Genomic DNA, 22,635 nt, shown 5'->3' on the forward strand with positions numbered 1-22,635 from the left:
GTTATGAGAATATCAGCAGGAACAAAGAGAGATATTTCATTAGCAGCTGTTGTCCGGCGTGGCGATACTGTCGGGTCGCTTTCCATATTTGCGCCACGTTTTGCGCAATTCCATTTCAGCAGAATTTTCCCGGGTTATTCACATGCGGACGCTGCCCAATCCCAACGCCTCGGGAGCTCCGAGATAACGCAGAAAAGTCTGTTGATGGTTTTTTTTTTTTTTATTTACCGCCGACACTGTACAACAAAGGTACGTCATTAAGCTCGTTACAATGACTATAGTTGACAAGAAAGGTGACAGAAGCATCGCCACATATGGCCACAATTCGTGTCCAACGTGCGTCCAAAACCACGCCAGTCGTATTAACAAAGCAATTTCATTTGTTTCGTCCTTCTAATATTTATCAGCTTGCGACGGTCTGATTGCCGCCTGTCGGGTAGCATGTCTTACGTACTTTTTTTTTTCGTTCACCGCTGAGACTGCACACGTGCATATACGACCGAAAATGAGCACCAAACTAATTAAGTAGTGTTAGTCAGCGTAGTGTCAGTCACCCCCTTCCTTTCCCGCACTGCCAGCTGAATTGTCCAGCCGACATAAACAACTCACTGGCGCAAGCGGTCATTGCGATAACTTCTGCGTGCTCTGCCAGCAGCTGTATACAGTGCGAGTGTGGAGCAACCAGACATTAAAAGCAAATACTATTTCCGCTAGTGTTTGTGTTTTTGCTATTTATACAGCTTTTTTTTTTTCCCGCGTCTTTTCCGTAACCCCGGGTGCTTTCTAATGGTTCCGAAGTTGAACTAAACAAACCAGACGTTTTTCTCGTTGATTCTCCTCACGCTACCACACATTTTCTTTTTCTCTCTTTTTTTTTTGCGTATGGATGCGTGAAGTGGGTTCAGACACTTCACTGCAATGTTGCAGCCACTGGCCAAGCCGGGTATACGTTTTGACGTCTCGGCTCCCGCACGATGAGTACCAATAAACCGGGCACGATGTTGCCATTATAACGACATCCTGTACGAACAAGGGCTCCCTAGGGAAGCCGAAACGTCGAAACGTACAGTCGGTAGAGATGTTTATAAGTAGCGGTTTCAACTTTAACATCTGAAAGCTGCCGAAACATATTCTTTACAAACATGTTGGATAAAAAACTGGTGGGGCTGAGACTTCAGAACGCCGAAGTAGTTTTTTTTTTTTTTTTTAAATCCAGCTCGGGCGAGGCAGAGTAGAGCTGAAAGAACGAAAGCGGTGTTATAGACAAGCGTTTTACCGGCTGTACACCCAATGGTAGACGCAACGTCGCAATAAGCTTACTGTCCGGCCAGACGAACAACGCCTTGATTGCGGGTTTTAAAAAAAACGTTGTAGTTTTAAGGAAGAGACCAGCAATGCTCCTAATTGTAAAGGCTGTGGGTATACGAAAAGTGTCCCAACGGTGGAAAACGAAAGCTCGGCGTATATATTTCGTTGTCCCCTTGCCTTGCGCTGCTTTGCTTCTTTTCATAGGCCATTTCAAACTCACAATGGCTGTCCATGCATTATCAAGCACACGCGACAGAAATGTCCATCACCACATGCTACGCACCTCAGTCCGCTTTCCCATATGACTACACCAGGGAGGTTGTACCTTGGAGTATACACTCGCTGTGGTGCGATGTGGTGCTCCGCTGGTTATTTACACTTTTAATTTGCGAGTTCACATGATCGACCTCATTTATTGAAGAAGAGCTTATGCTGCCGAGTCACGTGAATGGGGGCACAATATCCATCGTTATCGGACAGTTTGCCCATTGCCGTGGCCAGAATGGTGTCTATTCTACGGCCCCGTACTCTATGACGCCACTCGACGGAAGAGTCGCCGACCATCACAGAAGAATCCACCACTACCTACATGGCAGGCATACAAAACAATGACGGCGTTCGCTACAATGGCAACAAGCTTTGTTTCGCAACTTGTACACAACGTCCGTTCTCGCCCCCCTCCGACACTACAAAGATAAGCCCCAACTCACAAGAGGTTGAGTCAGCCAACCACGTGATCGGCACTGAACGAGATAAGCGCAGGGCGACAGATGAAGGGGGCATCCGATAACGCTTTAACAGGTGAAAAAACCTATTTTTAAGTGAGAATGCACTTCTTAAGCGAGCCTGAAGCGTCCGCCGCCGTCCGCATTCCGCCGCCGTCCGCATAGCAACAGCTGCGGGTGCGCGCGCTCCTCGTCTTCCGTGGCAACGGGGGGGGGGGATGGGCGACATGGCACATACCCACGTGGGGGATTGGCCAGGAACCTCCTCGTCTTCCTTGGCAACGGGGGGAGATGGGCGCGCGCTGCCTGGCCGCTGACATGGCGCATACCCACGTGGGGGATTGGCCAGGAATCGGGCGTGAGAAGGGCTAATGCACCTGCTTAAAGGAGTACTGACACGCAATTTCAAAGCTGAGATCCGCTCTAGCAATCAAGTACAACGACAACACAAATAGGTGTCTGTGAATAAATGCATCTTTCTTTCTTTGTAGTTGTGTGTGTGTGTGTGATCTCTCTTTCGCGAACATTACCGAACCGCGCAAATTCAACTCGTGCATTCGCACTTTCACATTCTTCCCCTCGGGGAAATGCGGGTAATTTTTTTTACGCGCTCGCGCTTTCGCTTCGGGCGACCGCTATGAAGTACGCGCAGAAAAGCATGCGCACGCGCGAACTGCTGAGTATAGCAAGATGTTCGATCTCCGGGTAAATCAATCTAGGAGAGTCATTTCGGGACCCCGTAAAATTCGCTAAAAATTTCTCTGAAGTCTGCTTGCGTGCTTTGAAGGCGAAAGCTTGGCAATGAGTACTCCCGCAACATGGTATTTGCGTTTCTTCGCTTCCGTTTCTGCCCCTTACGGCGCGAATCAGTGCAGCAAGCAGGCTGGCACACGCCACAGCTTCCCCAGAATCAGGGTTCTGCGGGGCTGGTGGGCACCTGTTCTATTCACGTGCCATCACGTTCATGTGTCACGCGGCACACTCTATTCTACAGCTCTTACGCGTTACTGCTCTCAATTTTGCGAAGAGGTACAGGGGGAATTAAAAGAAATGCGAACAACGGAGCACACAGCCTCCGACGCATGCCGCACCGTCTGGCTGCACTGCCAGTAAACTGCGCGCATGCGTAGTTCTTTAAGAGCGCTTGAGAGTGTGGCCTACTCTTAGGGTAAATGCTTGATGAAGAAGCGACGCCGGTGATTTATTTTGAGGCGCCTTTCTATGCTCTGTCGCCACTGAACATCCTGTTATCTACTGAATTCGGGAGCCAAACGGGCGGCAGGCTGATTGCAGCTAGCACGCTGCCGTTCAACGATCATCCCGCTCAGCGGCGACGCAGCCTGAAAAGGCACCTCAAAATAAACGACCGGGGTCGCTTCTTGATCAAGCATTTCCCATAAATGTAGGCCACAATCTCACACGCTCTCCAAGAAGTGCGCATGCGCGCAGTTTACTGACTTTGCAGCCAGACGGTGCAGCATGCGTCGGAGGATGTGCGCTCCGTTGTTCGCATGTCTTTTAATCCCCCCTGTACATGAGCACCTCAAAGCTCCCGATTCCTGGCGACAACTTTGGTGCCGGCCACCGCCGGCAACGTGCGCGAACAATGTGCGCGTGTGCGTAGTGTCTACGCCGCTCAACCACAGCCGGCGGACTGGCTGCACCTCCGCCAAGCGTGTGTGTGTTTGTATGACTTTTAAAAATACGTCCAGGGTTCGCGAGAACATTGTTAAGCTCGCTAGAGCTTTTATTTCGGGCCCACTGCTCCTTGGAGTGAAAATAAACAAGCTGAAATTTAAACCTACTGTTGTTAACGTTGCTAGTGAATGTGTTACAATTGTAGATAGCCTGTGATTTTATATATTTGAGGGGTAGTTTTTCATGTTATAAAGAAAAAAAGGTGCGGAGATTGCGCAGTGACAGAGCATTGGCCTTCTGCTGTGAAGAACCGGGTTCGAATCCCACCGGGCCATACGCAATTACTCGTTATTTATTTACTCTTTATAACAGCGGCCATTTTCTTGACCCGACAACTAACGACGGTTTTTCACTGAATGGGGATCCCGGACTGTCACCCTACAAATCGCGAAAAAGCGTTCTGTGCCCTCGTGTCCTTTTTAAAGGACACGCGTGACTCTCGGACCTGATATACGATGCTGGCAGGGCTAGGGCTGTCCACGCTGCGTGGCCTGCAGTAAGCCATCATCTTTCTTCTTCTGCCTTTCTACCCTCTTTTCCGTCCATCCTCCTCCTAGAGGTTCCCTCAACCCGAGAGGCAGTTATCGTCTGCGTCAACTTCTCCTTTCTCTTTCAATTAGGAAACAAGCACACGCAGAACGGGGCAGTCAAGGTTTTCGCCTTAAAAGGAAAACGCGGCGCCGCTACCGCCAGTGCTTACGAAGACTCGCTCAATACACTCGCGCGTTCCTGCGTTGCGGAGCGTCAGGATGCGACGCGATAACGGCCCCCGCTCGGAAGGGTCTTGCACAGCGGGCTCGATAAGGACGACCAACTCGACAGAACGCGTGCCGGGCGAGGAGCGGCGCGTGAACAATAACGAGCCTGGCTGCATGCGACCACGGCGAGCTGCAACGAGCCCGTTAATTCAAATTTGGCGCCCACCACGCTGACGATGCAGCTGGTTTATGAGGCACGTCGTAGCGGAGCGCCTGCGGATTCATTTACCCGACGTGGGTTTCTTTAACGAGCCCGAGACTACACCGTCAACGTCGTCAGTGCGAAGCCCTCGGGTCAGGAAACCGGTTTCGCTATGAGCGATACTTCGTTAGAAGCGGTGATCATGAAACCCTTTGAAAAAGCAAGATTTCGAATAAAGCGATTTCGTAATAACAAAGGTTTTACCTTATTTCGTTTTTTTTTTTCCCCCGTCTAAAACGCAGCCCGCGGCAAGGAGAACCCCGTTGGTCCACAGGTTTTAGGAGGGTACGTTGACACGGCAGCTCGGCGAGGTGTGGGCTATCCCTACACCGAGCAGGAAACTTCCCTAATCACCGAAATCAGCGTGTACTGTAAAACGGAACCAGAGAAACAGGACGGGACGTTCAGCGGACACGGTCATCACTTCGATTTTCGGTTTCTTTCAGAGGGACTGGTTGCTGCTTACACCTCGGAAAGTGTTACCGAAGACTCCCCGCGCCCCCGACAATCATTTCCCATTCACTGCTTCTTCGGCCAATACTAAGCCTCAGCCGCACTCAAAACCCGATACGCAGCAAATCTTTGCTGACACTACGAAACGACGACGAGCTGTCGGAGCCTCACAAGGACGAGCGTTGATTACGATAACCGTGCAACGACACAGCTGCGCGCTAGCACACGTCAAACGCCGCTGAAATAACAACAGGGAGGTCATTTTCATCGCCTCTACTTCTTTGTGTACTCGGCCATTGGCCAGACATGCTCTTCGCCTCCCTCGCCGGTGATCTCCAACTAACTCGGGAGACGCGACATCGACCAACCGCACCTTCTGACAAACACGAAGTGATCGGGCCTTTTGAACTTGGGGGTGTTGGTGCCGTGTCGGGCTTGCGCCACCGCGAGGCATCGAGATAGAGAGAGGGCGGCTGGCGCAAAACGAGGCCAACGGCTCGGCGGTGCCCGGTCGTTTCGCGCCGGTTTCATCGCTTCGTCGTCCCACGTCGGGCTGGCCGGTCGGCCAGCCAAACCGGAAGTGCGGCTCCTCCGCGAGTCGCTTGCCGTTGTTGCCTTTAGCTTTTCCCTTGTCGTCACTTTGCCGGCGGCTGAAGGAGGCTTGCCCACCGAGCGGCAGGATAGCGGCGGCACAACATCACTGCGGCGCTGCCCACGCAGCGCAAATATGCGGCCACAGAGTCCCACGAACTGCGAGTATTATACGAACAACCGAACAACAGGTGGCGAGCTGAGGGGCGCTGGCTTGACGCGCGCCAGCCGCTACCCGCTTTACCTGCATAATAAACAGCCGCTCATGGCCAAAATCTGGAGAGTGCAAAAAATGATCGGAGAGAAGAAGTTTGAATGGACCGAGACCGCACACAAACGAGCAAAGGGCGACGAATCGGCGCTACTAGTGAACGCAAGCGTCGTTAAATCTATCGAACTAGAGTATACAGCAGGCGAAGTATAGTTATTACAGCTACAACAGGACCAAGGAGACAATGCGCGCCGTCTTCGCTACTGGACCCGGTACGCGTGTGTCGGTACCGCGGTCGGAGCCCCTCTGCACACACACAAAGCGGTTTTGTCCCACGTGCGTAAGCGCAGGTGGGGCCACCGTGTGCCACGCCAATGTGACTCCCTTATCGAAAGCTCTGCCCCAAGAAATCCCCACTTAAATTCCTTCTGTAAAATCGTAAGCAATCCCACATACACATGCACACGAAACCTGGCCGTCCGTTTATAAATAAGTGCCAAGCAGTGTACTCTGAAAGCACGGGTGCGGCGTTCGACCTGTAGTCACTTTACGAACGTAGTTCAATCCCAAGGGATCAAGAGAGAGAGAGAGAGAGAGAGCAGGAAGCGTGCTCTCGCAGCAGGCGTTTTGCCGCTCCCAGACAACTGTCCCCGCGTAGCAGCCCAGCGCCCCGCGCCAGCTGTTCGCCATAAACTAACAGCCACTAGTTACGAATGGCTCCCCACAATGCAATCGCCGTACGAACTACGCCTATGTTTCCCCCTCTCCTCTTAAATGTCCAAAACCACAACACGCTCCCAACAGCACGTCCGGCCTTACCCACCAGCCATTCTGACAACAGGCTGACGCGAGGAGTCCACGCGCCAGCTCTGTTTTCACCTCACAGGTGCTGCTCAGGCGTGTTTTCCCGCGCGGCAGAGGAGGAGGCAGCCCGGCCAGCCGGTCAGCGCGGCAGGCGGCTCGGCTCCGAAGGGCCACGGCAGAAGGGAAAAGCGCATCGTGCTGCCGCCGCGTGCGCGTCCTTGGCTGACCTCAGCGCCTTCTTCGGCCTCCCTCCTCGCGCGGCTGGCGAAACCGCGCAGGAAGAAGAAATCGGCCCCCACTCCTGCTGCGCACACCGCGCGACCAACGACCGGCCGGCCACGTCCTCAAGACCGCGGAAGAGCCGCCGCGTGTCCACTGGTCGTATACACCGAGGCGAGGAGAGACCATTCCAAAACTGCCTCGCAGACAGTCTGAACGGTGCTCGGGGCGAGGCTATCGGTGGACGCGCATAGAAACTCAGGCGGCGTTGTTCTCGACTGCCCGACTTTGACCTTAATGCCTGTCGCCCTCACGGAACGCTCGAGTCGGTCGAAGTAGCCTCGTGGTCTCGTCCGCGCTGACCGCGAACGCAGTGGAGCCTCGCGCTGATTAGAAGCAGCGGTCATCCAGTGCCGCCACACCTAGCCATGAAGTACGAAGAACGTGGAGAGAGACGGAGAGAGAAAACGGGTTGGAAGTAAGCGGGAACGGTGTTTACGTTACCCGGATCGGCTTTACAACCGCGACGGAGCAGAGATAGCGGCGCGACAGCGCCGGGCGTATTTGCAGGGCTCCGAGCAACTTGTAGCAAGCGTCTGTCGCGCGCAGTTCCGCTGGGAAGGAAGGCGAGCCATGTTCCGAGAAAGGCGAGACTTAGCTAGCTGCTGGACCCGAGATAGCCGCGGCAAAAACGGTAAATAGAACGGGCTGAAATAGAAAGGCAATGGCTGAGGGGTGCTAAGAAGTCTACAAGCGCTCCCTGTGCTAATACCAAATACACCCCTTTGCACTTACGACGTCATTAAAGAAGATACGAACATGCCGCAACGGTCAGCCTCACACGTACACAAACCATTCACTGCGCGGCCGAGCCTGAAGCCGTGAAAGCGTTTGCACAACTTGAAGCTGCAGGTGTTTCTCTCGACGTGTGCGAATTATTCATCGCTCGCGTGACTGGGCGATCGGCAGGTGGGCGAAATGAGCTCCGTGAGCACTATAAACGCCAGGGTGCACAGGTGCACAGAAGGCAGGCGGTGACAGAAAGCTGAAATAAAAGCGTTTTGCAAAGTATATGGAGTATTGCCAGAGTTTTGCAATACTAGCATGCAGCAGTCGTACGCGTCGGCGGTTCATAAATTTTTTCTATCGATCACCAAATCGTATAAATGGTTCGGCAAAACTCTGGATAAAAATCTCGGTTTGAAGTAAGCTCTACTGGCTGCTTGCGTGTCTGCGCGCGCGCGCGAGAGAGAGAGAGAGAGACCATGTCACGCGTGCATAAGCGGATAAACCCTCATTCGTTTTCTTCAATCTTCTCCCCCGTTCCATCTCTGTCTCCAGATAGTTTTCACTGTGTTAGCCCCACCACGGCTCTCCGCCCACTAACACAGCTCTTCATCTCTTAGGGGCGGCGAAATCACGGCGCGCGTGGTCAGTATACGCCCACAGCGCGCCAACAGACAAGACACGTGAATGACCCGGCCACCGCGGCTCCACAGCACGAAGGAAGGCAGCCCCGAAATCCCGTCCATCCGCCGCCTGGGATGGGCGAAAAGAACAGAAACGGGAAACGTAAAAGCAAAACTTGCAGCTTTCACGATTCGCCATTGTAGTGTGCATGCCAGTGGCTTTCGATAAGCCCAAGCAGCGCCAACACGGGCTCCAGATCTGACGTTCCCACTACGGCGCGTATCGCATACATGCCCTCGGACTTCGAGGAACTGACAACTGACATTTGTAGCACTCAAGTTCGTCGCGTATACATGTTCCGCAGACCAAATGAGAGAGCACCACTTCGAACACCTCACGCCGCGGGGTGGTTTTGCTGGCAAAGTACGCGAAGCATTCATAAACGCGTTTCAACGGGCGTCCCACCGAAAACCCTCGAAGCCCCAAGAAAAAAAAATGGTTACGGAGGTCGCGGGAATCGAACCCGGGACCTTTACTCCGTGAAACCGGGAAGCTAGCCACTGGGCCATCATTCTAAAGGCATGAAGAGTGCGGGGTTAGCAGCGGCGGGGAACAATAACATGTGCAGCCAACTGGAAATAAATAAAAAAATAACGCTTCCCGTGGTCGGAATTGAACATGGACCCTTCGAATTATGAAACCGGCGTCTATCCGAGTGAGCTATCATCGCATTCTGGGCACACAGCATAGGTGATCGGTAAAAAGCGCAAAGGTTCATGGGTACGTCGTCTGCTCCCATCACTTCCGGTTCTAGATCTCGCCTGGCCTCCCGTACGCCAGCGGCTTTCACGCGCGTGTGTGCGTGTTGTTTACTTGTCACAGAAGTGTTTACCTTTCAGAGGGGCCCCTGGTAGGATTCGTCGTCGTTATTCATTTAATGCGCGATGCATGAACGTTTTCGTTTTCGGTGGAAACAGATAAACAACAAGCACACGCTCGCGTGAAAACCGCCGGCGCACGGGAGTTAGGAGAGCTCTCTAAGCGAAAGTGGCGGAGTTCCGCGGGAGCAGACAATGTGCCCATGGGCCTGTGCGCTTTTAACCGGTTACCTATTCTCTTTGGGTTCCCAGCGAGGGCGTCGGCTTCGGACTTGGCCGCGGGTTCTAGCGCGTACAACGCGGTCCACATTGGGGAGAGACGTGAAAGGCTGCCGGACGAAACGTTCCGGGCTTGCACGCCAGCCACGGAGAACTTTCAGCGGTAAGTCCAGAAATAAAAGTGTGGTGCAACAGCCGGGTCTCCGACGAAGGGGCAGGGATCGCCAGTTCTGCTGTTTCTCCAGCCTTGCACCACTAGTTCTGCGACATTTTTTTTTTTTTTACATCGACGTTAGAAGTGCCAGCGATTGCAACAAATTTCGACAAACGCTCGGATTCAATCACTCGAAGTTGCACCTGAGCTCGGACACACCGCCAAAACTAGCCGCTAAATGCAGGCTCTCTCCCTCACCTGCTCATGTTCTTGCTGACAGGCCCGTGTCTACGTCTAACGTGTATGTATATGTGTGCCTCTTCACCAGTTCGCGCTGCTGTGTAGTTCCCGGCTACTTCCGCCGCACGCGAGAGAAGAACCTCTTTACCACCGTCTTTCACCGCATCACGCAGGAGGCGGTGTTCGCCCCGCTTTTTCGACAAGCGAATCGTCACGTAGACTCCGCGATTAGCATCCGCTTTAGCGGTCCGAGGAAGGAGCTCACGCGTGTAAGCTACGCCTGCGCACGTCTCCCAAGCGTGGGCCGCATCTCACATCCGCTGTCATTCACGAACACCGTCTCCTTCCTCGCTGCTCACGCCAGCGTGACACGCGGGGTATCAAGCAGCCCGCCGCCGCCGCCGCATAACTGATCAAGGCCAGGGCGCGCGCACACGCACCACGTTGGCGGCGGCGGTAGCGGCGGTGGTGGTGGTGGCCGTGGACGAGATCGAACGGGGGGCCCGCCAGCCGGTATACGCCGCGCGCAGATCAGCGCGGAGTTAAGTAATAGGAGAGGACCAACGGTGGAAGAGCGAGGTCGACCGTTCGCTGCGCAGATAAGGTTTGTTTGTTCGTGCGCACGCAGCAGGAAGGAAAGTTCTCATCGCACCAAATCTGTCCGCGGGGCACCATAAAAATGCACCGGAGCTCTCCTCTCTCGCCGCCCTTGGAGACAAGGCAGTGGCGCTGTATATATATAGACGACGAAGCGCGTGAGAGCATGCGGGAATGTGTGTGAAGCACGCAGAATGCGTGTCGCGCGATACGCGTGGGTCGGGGGGACAGTTTGAAAGCAGCTGTCGATCAGCCCCTGCACAGTTTCGCTCTTCAATCCGGTCTTCAACGAATCGTGCGCAGCTTGAAGACGAGGCGCAGTGGAACTCGCGTTTCTTGATCAGAAGTCTGAAGGATGCCGAACCGGCCGAACTACGGCCGCATGCCAGAAGAGCATGACGCGATGCACCAGTTATGCCGGCAAAAGCACCGGGATGAAGTTAGCGCCAGTGCGGTCGTCACCTGCTGTATCAATGCGCCGCGTTTTACAAATACGCGAATCGGTTTCACGCAAACGCGGGCCGCACACGATACAACACTATAGTTTTCAGCGAAACAGGCACGGAGGCGACAATATACTCCAACATAATTCACCTTTTTCCAGAACAGTTCGCCCAGCGGCCGTTTACCCGATATAGTGCGCCACGACAAGGCCTAGCCAACGCTCCCCGCTGCCATGACGCACGGGCGTTCGTTCGGAGCGCGCGTCGTGTGTTGAGTTGCCGTGTTTCTGTACACGAAGGCGCTGTGACGCGCAAAGTATGGCCTGCACAAGTAGTTTGTCCACTGTGACGTGAATCGGAAGAAGCCCATGCTGCTTTCTTTCAAACGGCGGTTTTGCATCCGACGGCAGGCAGCACACGTATCCGGCATATATCGAAGCAGCTACCGCTGGCGATGGCAGCCTGCTCGGAAGATAAGCCGCTTCGCTTAATGACAGACAACGCGCAGCAATGCGAAAAAAAGAAAAAGAAACACGGCGGCCCTCTTTTACAACGTAGAAACAAGACTGCACAAACTGCGGCAGTCGCCGGTTTTGCCCTAAGAGAATGGCGGCCAGGTGGAGCAGAGTGCGCTGTGGTCGAGGCTGGCGCATGCGCAGATTGCTTCTGGAAAAAGGTGGATTGTGACTGATGAAAAACAGCCCCATAAAAAAAAATTTCTTTCGTTTACCCCTTCCCACTTTAATTCGGCCGGTCCCTGATACCATCTGCCCTTGTTCCGACCAGAAACGAAGGTCTGCCTGATGGCAGCCATTAACGCAGCAAAGGAATATGCCAGTTCGCGATAAGGATTTCAATTACGGAAACCTTGGGGCGACGGCACCCGCAACACAATGTGTTTTATTATTGTTATTTTCATCGCCGGCTCCGCCTGGTTTATAAGGACTAACGTTACTAGACGTTAGTCCTTATAACGTTACTAGAGCAGTTCCGAAAGAAGTCGCTCCTGGTCAACGGAACCCCATTCGTCAGGGACTGTTTTAGCACCACCGAGAGAGAAGAAAACACGCTGAAGCCGTCCATCGGGTCGAGTCGTACCTGTCTGATAACGTGCAACGCTAACAGGGGAAACTGCAGCGCGCGCTCACGAACACTCGCACACAAATCGTGGCTGTGCAAACGCTGAAAAAACGACAGAAGCAATGGCGGTGCGAAAAAAATTACCGATCGAACGTGGACGCAGGCGATCTCGCGAAGAGGCCAGGAAATATCGGTCCCGTTTCATTCGGCGGTTAACTGGGCGTAGGGGTATCCTCGTTCAAGACCCCCTCTTTGTTTACCACGCGCACGTTACGCGTGTACAAACCGCGTGCCTCAAGGGAAGCGTTGGATGGGAGGATGATGACAAGTTGGGAATGGCGGACGATTCACGCAACGACGTCGCTGGCGTCCAGTGCAGTGCGCCCTACTACAGGAAGGGACGATTCCCTCGCCCTCCCGCACCCGGCCCGCCATTCCTCCTCCGGCGCCGAGTTTGGAGTTTTCTTTTTGATGTTGTCAACTTAGAACCTTGCTTCCTGTTTCCCCACGGACACCAGCGCAGGGCGTCGTCGTCATTCAGGAGGCCATGCACGCACGCGCCGCAAAATCCATTACCCTGCTTTCCGTCATCGTGTCAGGCGCATGCCGATATGTACGCCCACCGGCACGCTTTACTTCTGAGTTAGCGAGCTAACGCCGGCTCGTTTTTGAAAGACTTCGCGCTCTATCAAAACTTCCCACTAAAGAAACCATTGCCACCGCACGGCGTAAGCCGAGAACCACATGTAAATAAACATTTCAGACATACAAACAATAAAATTGATTAATTAATTGTAGGGTTTAACGCGCCGACGCAACGCAGGCGATGAGGCGCGCCGTTGTGGAATGCTACGGATTAATTTTGATCACCTGGAGATATTTAACGCGCGCCGAAATCCCGTACAGAAGGGGGTTCTTGCTTTTCGGCTCCATCAGAAAGTGCCCGCCGTGGCCGGGAATCGAACCCGCGTCCCCGTGCTCAGCATACAAACATTAGCAGCAAGCCAGCCGTACGAGCAGACAGTAGTAGTAGTCGTAAAGACTTCTTTATTCGGCCAAAACGAGTAGATTACGCAAGTCGAGCCACAGCGTGACCTGTTCCGTCTCTCGCTCCCTCTGTCTCCCTGCAAGCCTTCAGCCGCTCTCCAAGTGCACTGGTTAGCACTCATATCAGGTAGGTAGACCACAATGCTAACGACAAAGCTCGACCTGCCAGACGTCTTCGTTAGAGACGTTTGAACGTGATCTAGTGGCTCTAGTCTTCTTCACCCGACAGACAGGACCGTCAGGACGAAGCAGTCAGAAGACAGGTCAACACCCCCCTTCCCCCCCGCGGTAGACGCGGGTAAAACCAATCGTGCACGGGACGACGAGGCACGCGCGAAGAGGAGGGAGACGAGGCCGTTTCCCCCGATTGACAGCGCTGCCATCCGTCAAGATAAAGCGGGCACTGCACCTCGGCCAACGCGACAGAGAAGATGAGCGAAGTAAGCTTCCTCGCGCTCGAAAAGACCTTTCTTCGACCGCGACTGCGACGTAACTGATCCGGTCACGCGTAGACACGTCCACGACAGTGTCACAAAAGAAATGTTCAAGCGTAGCCAGTACGGACCACACCAGGTATGCGCACGTGCGCGGGGGAAAGGACCGGAAAAGAATGGATCCGTCTCGCTCAGGCGGACAGGCGTGTCTAAGCGCATTAGCGCCATTGAGAGACCGCGAAAGCCTCGCGGAACACCGGCCTCGGTAGAATATGCCCACGCACCCGCGGAAAGGACTGCTCGCTGGTGGTGGCTTTCAGAGAGTGCCGACTTGAATATAAATAGGAGAAAAAAAAAAAAAAAAAAAAAAAAACGCGTGGAAAGTGAGAACAAGAAGGCGAATCGGCGTGTCACACCTGTAAACAAAGCACGCATTTCGATTCCGCGTTCTTTTAACCACGCACCGCACCGGTTTCCTGCACAAAAACGTACAATACATGCATACGCATTCACGAGAAGTTGTTTTTCAGTTCAGACAAGGTTAGTTGATATATGTTTGCGTCCTTTTTTTTTTTTTTTTTACCGTAACGCGTTGCTGACCACGCGCGACAGACACCTCAGCAGTTAATGGTTCCGAAATTTGGACATGCTTCCCAATTCTGAATGTCAATTGCGTCGAAGTTAAGGTACGCCGTAGTGGAGGACTTCGGGTTGATTTTGACCACCTAATGTCTTGCGCCGAAACCTGAACACACGGGAGTTTTCGCATGCATTTCACCTCCATATGAAAAGCGACCACCGCGGCCGGAATCGAACCTGCGTCCTTGGGCTCAGCTGCACAATGCCCCAGCCACTGCGTCCTAACAGCATTTGAAGATGTCGCGCTGGACATCAGGCAAAACAGTTACAGTTACGGGGTGCACTTAGCAGGGCGCCCCCCGGGAAGCCAAAAGAGGGCAGGCATGCGGGTGACGCCTTTACGAATCGTGTCGGCCAGTCCAGGGAAGCCACGGGCCGCACGCGTTCCTTTGTCGCCTTGCTTCGCCTTCTGTTCCGCCAGCAAGCTGCAACAGCCACACCGGCCGGCCCTTGATAAGAAAAACAACGCACGCGCCCGGTTGTTCGTATCCTCCTGTCGATCTCCTGACGTCGGGAAAAACCCCCGCGGCCGAGTCTTTTAGACGCCGCCGATCTGTTAAGTTTTCCTCCGAAAGCGCGCACGTCCTTGGCTACTGCCGCTATGGGCAAGAACGCACGACGCCGCTTGTCTCTGCTCGACTGTAGAGTCCTCTCATGTGACAGGCAGACGCACGTAGAAGACGCCCATCCGCCACTGCCACTGGCCAGGAGCTAAAATAAGTTCTAAGATCCTTCCCGCCGCCACCTCTCCTTCAAGGAGGAGGCCCATGATCCTAATCCTCAGCCGCTGACGACGATAGCTGTGGACCTTCCACGACGTCCACGGGGAGAAATGCTTGCTTGTACTAGTACGCATGCACACCACACATCCAGTAGGTGCGCGTGCGAGGATTCTTCCCGCTTCGTGTCGTGTTGGCATGTTATGCGCTCAATCTTTGGGACAGCGTTGCGCCTTTTACGTGTTGTCCCTGGACGTAGCCGGCCTGATACCCCAGAAAGAGCCGGGGCGAAGTGGCCGGCCTTGGGGCGCGTACGGCACGGCCGCCTGACAAGGAAAGAACAACAAAAGCGGCCGCTGATTGTTCTTCCGTGCCGGCGCACCCTCCCACCATCTCTCTCTCCCACAGCCACGCTACACGATCAGCGCAGACACTCCACCGCTGGCAATGTTTTCAAGTATGAATTCATCTCGGGACGCAGGGAATGCACGGAAAGCAGAACTAGCAATATACATTGGATGTAAGAGGGGTATACGAGCGCCTTGCGACGAGGCGACATAACGGAACGCGCTTTCAACATTAGTATATAGCCGTAAAATGGGGCAGTGCAAAAGTGCCCATACTGGTCCACAGCAACTTGTCGCACGCGAGGTGATTCAACTGCGATCAGCTTGGTGAGTGATGTGCCTAACTTATCCTCGAACCTATAGAGAGCTACGTTCGAAGCAATCGCAGCGAAGCACAGACACGTAGTTTTCAGCAGAGGATACTACGGCTCGCAGCAGACAATGCAGCGGCGTGGTACACGTTCGTCACATCACGCTGCCGCGCTGCGACAGGGGAGGGCAAATTACTCCGCTAAACAATGCACTGGATTTGGCGCGCAAGCCCGGATATAACGGTGCGCACGCGGGAAGCGCGCAACGGACGAATCCTTGTCGGTTCGCCTTGTCCCCGTTTTTAATGTGCGAGCAACGCAGCGGGCGACGCAGGTGTGAACGAATGTGGGCTGTTGCAGCGTCGATTACGAATCGGGTGGAATATATCATTGCTCGGTTTAGGAGAAAGAAATGAACTTGGGATATGGGCACGTAATGCGAGATCTCACGCCTCGTTGCCTTTCCCTAGATCTAGACCTTTCCCTACAACGAGGGATTTTTCCCTAGAAGTTGTCCTCCATAGAACTAGGGAAAGACAATTCATTCTATGGAACAACGAAATAAGGAATTCGGGGGCAAGGAATGGACTCGGGCAGCGCTGTACATTACCGGTTGGAGGCCTTGGGAGGGGCTTTCGTCTTGCAGTGGACATGGATAGGATGATGATGATAACCGTACCAAGATTCTTATTACTGTCAAGGGATGAGAGTTGCTTTGAGGGAAGATAAGGAGGGGGAAGGGGTCATGTCTGACCAAACAAAAAGAGGCTCAAGCCGACCACACTCCAACGTTTCACGTTAAAAGAAAACAAAACTGACAGAACTCCTCGGTTACGGTGGAGTACAAAACGGTGTTGCATTCTGGGACACGGTGGACTGTTCGAGAGTGTTGCTACGGCAGAGAGAAGTTTCACGTAACGGAAGCCGAGAAGGGTGTGCCTCCTTGTTGCCTCATGTTGGGCAACGCTGTATACATGTGTATATTCTGGGAATCTTAAAGCTGACCGGTATCAGCGTGCTACCGCGTGCATTCAAACGCAATGCACGTCGTCCACATGGTCACGCAACACCCAATCCGAAGGTGGCTGCGGTCTTCGCTCCGTAAACACTTCCGCCACGCGTGCAACGCCGATTCCGACAGGAGGAACCGCTTACAGCGTGATTCCACCGCGATTATCATTACCGCTGCACAGTTCGTCCGAAGCTCCGCGCACGATTACACGCTGCGTACGAGGCTGCGGTCCATGTTCCGGTCGGCGTGAATATTCAAAAGCCCACGAAAGAACATTACCTCGCACGGACTCGCAGGCTACGAAAAAAAAAAAAAAAACGCCAAAAGCAAAATCCCTATTTGTCCGGCGGCCATCACGACTATGAGCGCCGTAAATAACCACAGCTTGGGCGCATACGCTTTGCCGTACGGCAGCGACGTGGACTTTATTAAGCCCCTCCCCCTAGTATCACTACCTCCCCCCTTTCAGTTCGTGATCTCAGAACCTTGAACAAGTTACCCGAAGTGAAGTGCGATGACAACAGCTGTAGGCTGCGCACCCGTTCGAGCTCGCTTTTTCAGCGGTGGCAGGTGTAGATAATATACAGAGTTATAGCAGAGGGGAGAACCGATCCCCGCACGGTAACCGGGACACCTGCGCATGCGCACAGCTAGTTTGCACACGCGCAGTAGCGCTGGTCGTTTACCAGGAACCGTACCGAGACCGGTTCTCCACTCTGCTATAACTCTCTAATATGTCGGCTGTTTATGCGTCCTAGCCACGATCACGGGCATTGCCTTTAACGGTTGCTTTACCGCAAGCGCACTGGCGCTGCGGTGGCGGTAATAAAACAGTTATCGGTTAGGGAAACTAACACAGCGTTGGCTGTTACATGACAATGATGTAGTGCCTCTCATGCAATAACCCTTAATGTCTCTTAATTAATAAAATCATCGTGATAATCTGTCATAGTTTGACGGCATTACTTATATGATGACAACTACGGAGCAGGCAGAATCTGCGAGGCAGCGGCAACGTCGAATAATCCCGCTAGTTCGTGCACTGATCTGTGAACGTGTCATTTTGTGAATGCTCTGCCTTTATCATCCATTCACCCGCCCATGACGAAAACGCCCACAGCTAAGGCACTCGAACAACACACTTGCCCTCGCGCCGTGCGATCACTTCCAAGCGTATCGCACACGGCAATCCCATTGAGATTAGATAGATGTTTTCCCGGTTTGTTCAACACATTCCCAAGCGACAAATGAGCAGCCTCGACTCGATGTCACACTTTTTTATAACGACAAACGACTTCCAAAAACCGCTACATGAAGTTTTACGAACCGCAACTATGGTATCTCGCAGACTACTAAAGATTAGTTCAGGCCGTATCTACACGGACCGCCATTATGAATGAGCATGGCTGCACGCCACGCCCATAGAAGCCACAATATTTATCAAACGGAAACGGAAGTGATTAGAGCGTAAACCAATCGAAGCATATATGCATGAGGAAAGCTGGAACATGTGCGCAATCTTTGTCCCTGCTCGAAACCCGCCGCGGTGGCTCAGTGAGCCCAAGGACGCGGGTTCGATCTCGGCTACGGTGGCTGTTTTTTAGAAGAAAGCCAAAAGCAAAAAAAAAAAAAACCGTCTATCGAGGTTTTGGCGCACTTTAAAGATCTCCAGGTGGTCAAAATTAACCCGGAGCTCTCCGCTACGGCGCGAAAATCTTTAAAATTTGAGTTGTCCGTGCTCAACAAAAAGAAGACAGCTTTTTTAGACGGTCACCTTCGGGCAGGTAGTACCATACTTTGCCAATACTAGTATCGCTACCGAAGCGAGCACACATGCTCTGTTTGCTTTCTTTTACGATACAGCGCCTGACAGGACGCTCACCGAGAAGGTGCTGAAAGTCAGCGCCTGCCTGCGCGTTCTTCAGGCCCATTCGTATAGCGCTGTAAGTCATTAATCAATAAACTATGAACCACACTGCGCACACTAACGTTGGATTTCAAACACGCGCTGAAGTGTCGAAATCGACACTTTCCTCGGGCGTTAAACCATCAGCGTGGGCAACGTACGGGGAGAAATGCCGTGTTTGGGAGCACGTGGAACAGCGAAATCCCTGAAACGAAACGGTACGCGGTTCACTGATCCACGGTCTGATTACAAACGCCCAGATGGCACATTCACTCAGCCGCGAACCATTAAATAAAGTAATTGAGGGCCACGCAGGTGTGTCACAGCTGCTTCCAGAACAATGCCCATCGATATTCAACGGCTCGCTTCATGACTATAGACGACTGCGACAATCATTTCGCGAGAAGATAACTGCAATAGCTCTCCAATCAACTGCCTGTATACATGTTCGCCCCAAAGAATGCGTTCGTTGCTGTCTAGGTAATTAGGTATTCTTTCACAATTAATACTGCGGTCAGGTCTTTTTTTTTTTTTTTCAGTTTTTCACTGCGGGAAACCCAATCAGGCGGACATTATCAGCGCACATCGACAGAATCCATATCGCCTTACGCCAGTGCTTCAGCGTGAGTCACGAAGCACACGTTCCTGTACATGTTTTCGCATAAATGAACGCGCGCTCGCGGTGCGATAAACTCGCCTTTCCTTAACTCGAGATCAGTGTCAGGTGTAGTGTTCGCGCACGTCATCAGCTGTGCGTTACACTAGCACCAGTTAGCCCAGGTTTATACGTTCAAAAACAGAAGTTTCTAGTTACCGATCAAGCGTCGGTTGGTGGAACGAAAATTCCCAGAGCGGGAAACCGCCGCTGTACTCATATGAGCGGATAACGGGAGAATTGTCGTATCCGGAGACATACGTTCCGAATTGTTTCTGATGGAATGGCACGCTTGTATATGCGTCCAGGCAAGCGGCTAAAGGCGGTCATGACGACCAACAAGCCGCCCTGCTTGTCGGGTTTCGCAATTTCAGCATCGAAGACGCCGACGATAGTCCCTGGTGTGTCATTTTCTTGCATATGACCCATGCAAAGTGTTGTTACATTTAGTTATCAATGCCTCTGTATTGAAATGCTACGTTGGTCCCATTGTTACGGTTCTCGGGACTCGCACGAAACACAAATTCCCAGGAAAAGCGCAGGCCAACACAGAAGTTTTTTTCCCCACATACGGTAAACGCGAAACTCCGCCAACTAGAGGCTAACAGCTTCTGCGTAAAAACGAAACAAAAGCTCTCTACCCTTGTTACGCGGCGGTGTCACATTTCGTTAAACACACATCTTGCATGAGACGTCGCCACACACCTTTCTAGAGTACTGCTCTCAGCTTTTACGGCGCTTCTTCTCGAGATAAAAATAAAAAATCCCGGGCCATCTCCACTAACGTGAAACCGGGGAAGGGGCGAAGCATGCAGTGTGTAAGTGTATTCTTGGCGCCTTTGCTAACGGAGATGAAACCGTTGGGGGGTAGAGGGGGGTATACGGGTATATACAGCTTTGCTGCAAAAGACTCGTGTCTTTGAAGCACGAAGCTCTCTAGCGAGAGGCGTAAACGAGTTACCCGATGTTTCTTTAGTACGCCTTACAGCGCGAGGCGTAAACGAGTGTCCCGGTGTTTTAGAACAGTGACTACATGAGACGACGGTTACAACGACGAAATGAGACGCCGACAGCCCGAGACACTAAGGGGCTTCGCCCCTAAAAGTTCACCGCCTTCCACCGCGCAAGCAGTGCTCCAAGATGGCCGCTACAGTGACGTCAGTGCAAGCTACATACGAATAGATAACAACCTACAACTGTGAACAAAGAGAGCGACCAAGCAGTCTGCGTCAGAGCTCGCTATTTTTGTGTCATAGGTTGTTTCAGCGGTTCCATTAGAACAAAGCAGAGCCTGAAGCGACGTGTAGTTGGCACCGTGACACAAACGCGTATTCAGACACGGCGACATCGACAGCACAGTAAAGTCGCAGGGATCGTTCACCGGCGGCAACCCGGTCGGCGTTCGTGAGCGGTCGAGGCAGCGAGGCGCCAGTGCTGGACGGGCAAGTTTCCATAGCGACGCTGGACTTACGTTAAATGGAACACGGAGTACAAAATACACGTTCGGGGGATTCCAAAGACTGCCCCGTCAGAACAGCTGTCATGGAAATTTGAGCGCGAACTTCAAACAGACGAGTTAGGTTGTTATTGCAATTACTAGTTAGAAAGAGCAGCAAAACATGCCGAGTCCCCAGACACTTTCTCGCGCAGTCATTGCAACGTAACAGCAACTATCTTTCTGTGGAGCCTACAAAAGCTACCGTCAACAAACACGACTTTGCAATTGTATTTGGTACATCTGGGCCGGTATTCTCGTGTTTTGTCCGTTTCAAAAGTGGCCGTTTTGAGCAAGATCTCATTGGCTAAAAGCTAACACCCGGATGTGACGCCATGCAAGCACGGCGGAGTTATGAGCCGCGGCTTCTCGGAGCAGACGATTTTTCGCCGCATTGTTGTTGGTTCGCTGGCGGAACAATAAACACATAAAAGTTTAAAATTGGTTTAGTCGTTTAAAATTCGTTTACAAGAAGAGTTGCGCAAACGTCAGCCCAAAGCCTGTTTACAACTGGAAGTACGTCACAATAAAACCACAGAGTTTCTTAGTAGGTATAATAAAATGGACGCAAAACAGACAATTACGAGAATACCGCCCCTGGTTCAGTTTGACCACGCCGCTTAAACGCTAGCGTTTTAACACACTGATTATACTGCGGCTTTTCGTTTCAGTCCCGGACAACCCGCGAAAAGTTCTAGAATTTCTCCACGCCATGAGAATATACGTGAAAGACGAATGCCGGGTTATTGATTCTGCGGCAGTACAGCACTCATAATCAGGGTCCCACCGTTTTGTACCTCACCTATGACGTCACTGCTGACGTAGCACAGCGGGAAATTTAAATGTGAATCTGAATGACATCGCTATGACGTCTCTTGGGACGGGAACGGAGTCGAGCGAGTTTATCGACAGCTAACTCTTTCAAATAAAACAGAGATGTACGTACGTTGTGTGCTCACGGCCCCTTTGAAATAAAGCTTGCTTAGAACGAACCCACGGTTGGTTAAAACGCGCTCTCCTTGGCTATTTTGAACACCTTGGGGGGGAATCACAAAAAGCTCGTCTTTTTTTTGTAGCGGATGCTGTGCGAAAACGATCGTTTAACACGATCACATTTTCCCCAAGATCTTCACAGTTCGCATCAATGACGATCTACTGTACTTATAACTACATAAAGACCAAAAAGTGGGGTTTTTGAATTACCAGGAGGAAAGCTACGGTAGAAAATGTATCTGGGATATGTAGAAAAGACTACCTTACTCAATTAGGATCCTTTACTTCGGAAGTCGAACCAATCGGCCCGCGTTCAACGACCGGACGTCGAGAGAAAATATAAAAATCATGCGCCCCACCGTCTGACAACAGCGATGGTTGAACGCGAAGCTTTCGCGTGATGGATTATTTGGCTGTCCAATCCCACACTGCGAGTCTCCGCTACTCTGGAGGTATACACACTGTTCTAAAATACCCACAGCAACGCTCGAGTGTGCGCTCCGTGGGCCTAACGTTTGGGTTTGGGGTGTACGGCGCGAATCGGCGCCTGCTGCTTGGCGTTCGCTTCGCCCTTGTCGAGCAATCGGATAGGCGCTGGCTTCATAACGCCAGGCACCAGGCTTCGATTCCGGCCACTGGAAGCATTTTTTTCTTTCCCTTCACCCACGATCATTCATCATCATCATCAGAGAAAGTTGGCTTTCCTGCAGGGCGTACAACGGCATCAGTGTCCACTGGACTGAAGCTTAGATTTAAAAGGAGGGGGGCGGGGGAATCACAGCAGCTGAATTAACAAGGTCAGTCCACGGCTTATAGCTGAACCTGGACAGAACAGGCAATTTAAGAGAATACTGCTTTCATCAATGTCTCTTCCCATCATACCCCGTCATGCTAACTTCGCCATTTAAACAGACAGCCGTGAGGGAACCAATAACCAACCTCCGCGACCTCATGAGGTATCGAAGTGAAAGAAGGTCATCCATTCGCGGCGTAACAAAGCGGTTTTCGCACGGTCGTCAAATAGCGTTCTCTCTGTCCCTTCTGCTCTCGGCACCTGTAAAGAAAGCATTCTGAAGAAAAAAAAAGT

The 22,635-nt window shown here is 52.4% G+C and overlaps 1 protein-coding gene across 2 annotated transcripts in view; it reads right to left on the reverse strand.

Annotated features, from left to right (window-relative positions):
* The window catches only part of Rhogap1a (Rho GTPase activating protein at 1A), a 193,471-nt gene that overhangs the window by 168,480 nt on the left and 2,356 nt on the right, over nucleotides 1-22,635 (reverse strand). The gene's annotated exons all lie outside the window — the stretch shown is intronic.

Source organism: Haemaphysalis longicornis, unplaced genomic scaffold, assembly GCF_048455015.1.
Source record: "Haemaphysalis longicornis isolate Haplotype H1 unplaced genomic scaffold, Haemaphysalis longicornis Haplotype H1 scaffold_7, whole genome shotgun sequence".
NCBI lineage: Eukaryota > Metazoa > Arthropoda > Arachnida > Ixodida > Ixodidae > Haemaphysalis > Haemaphysalis longicornis.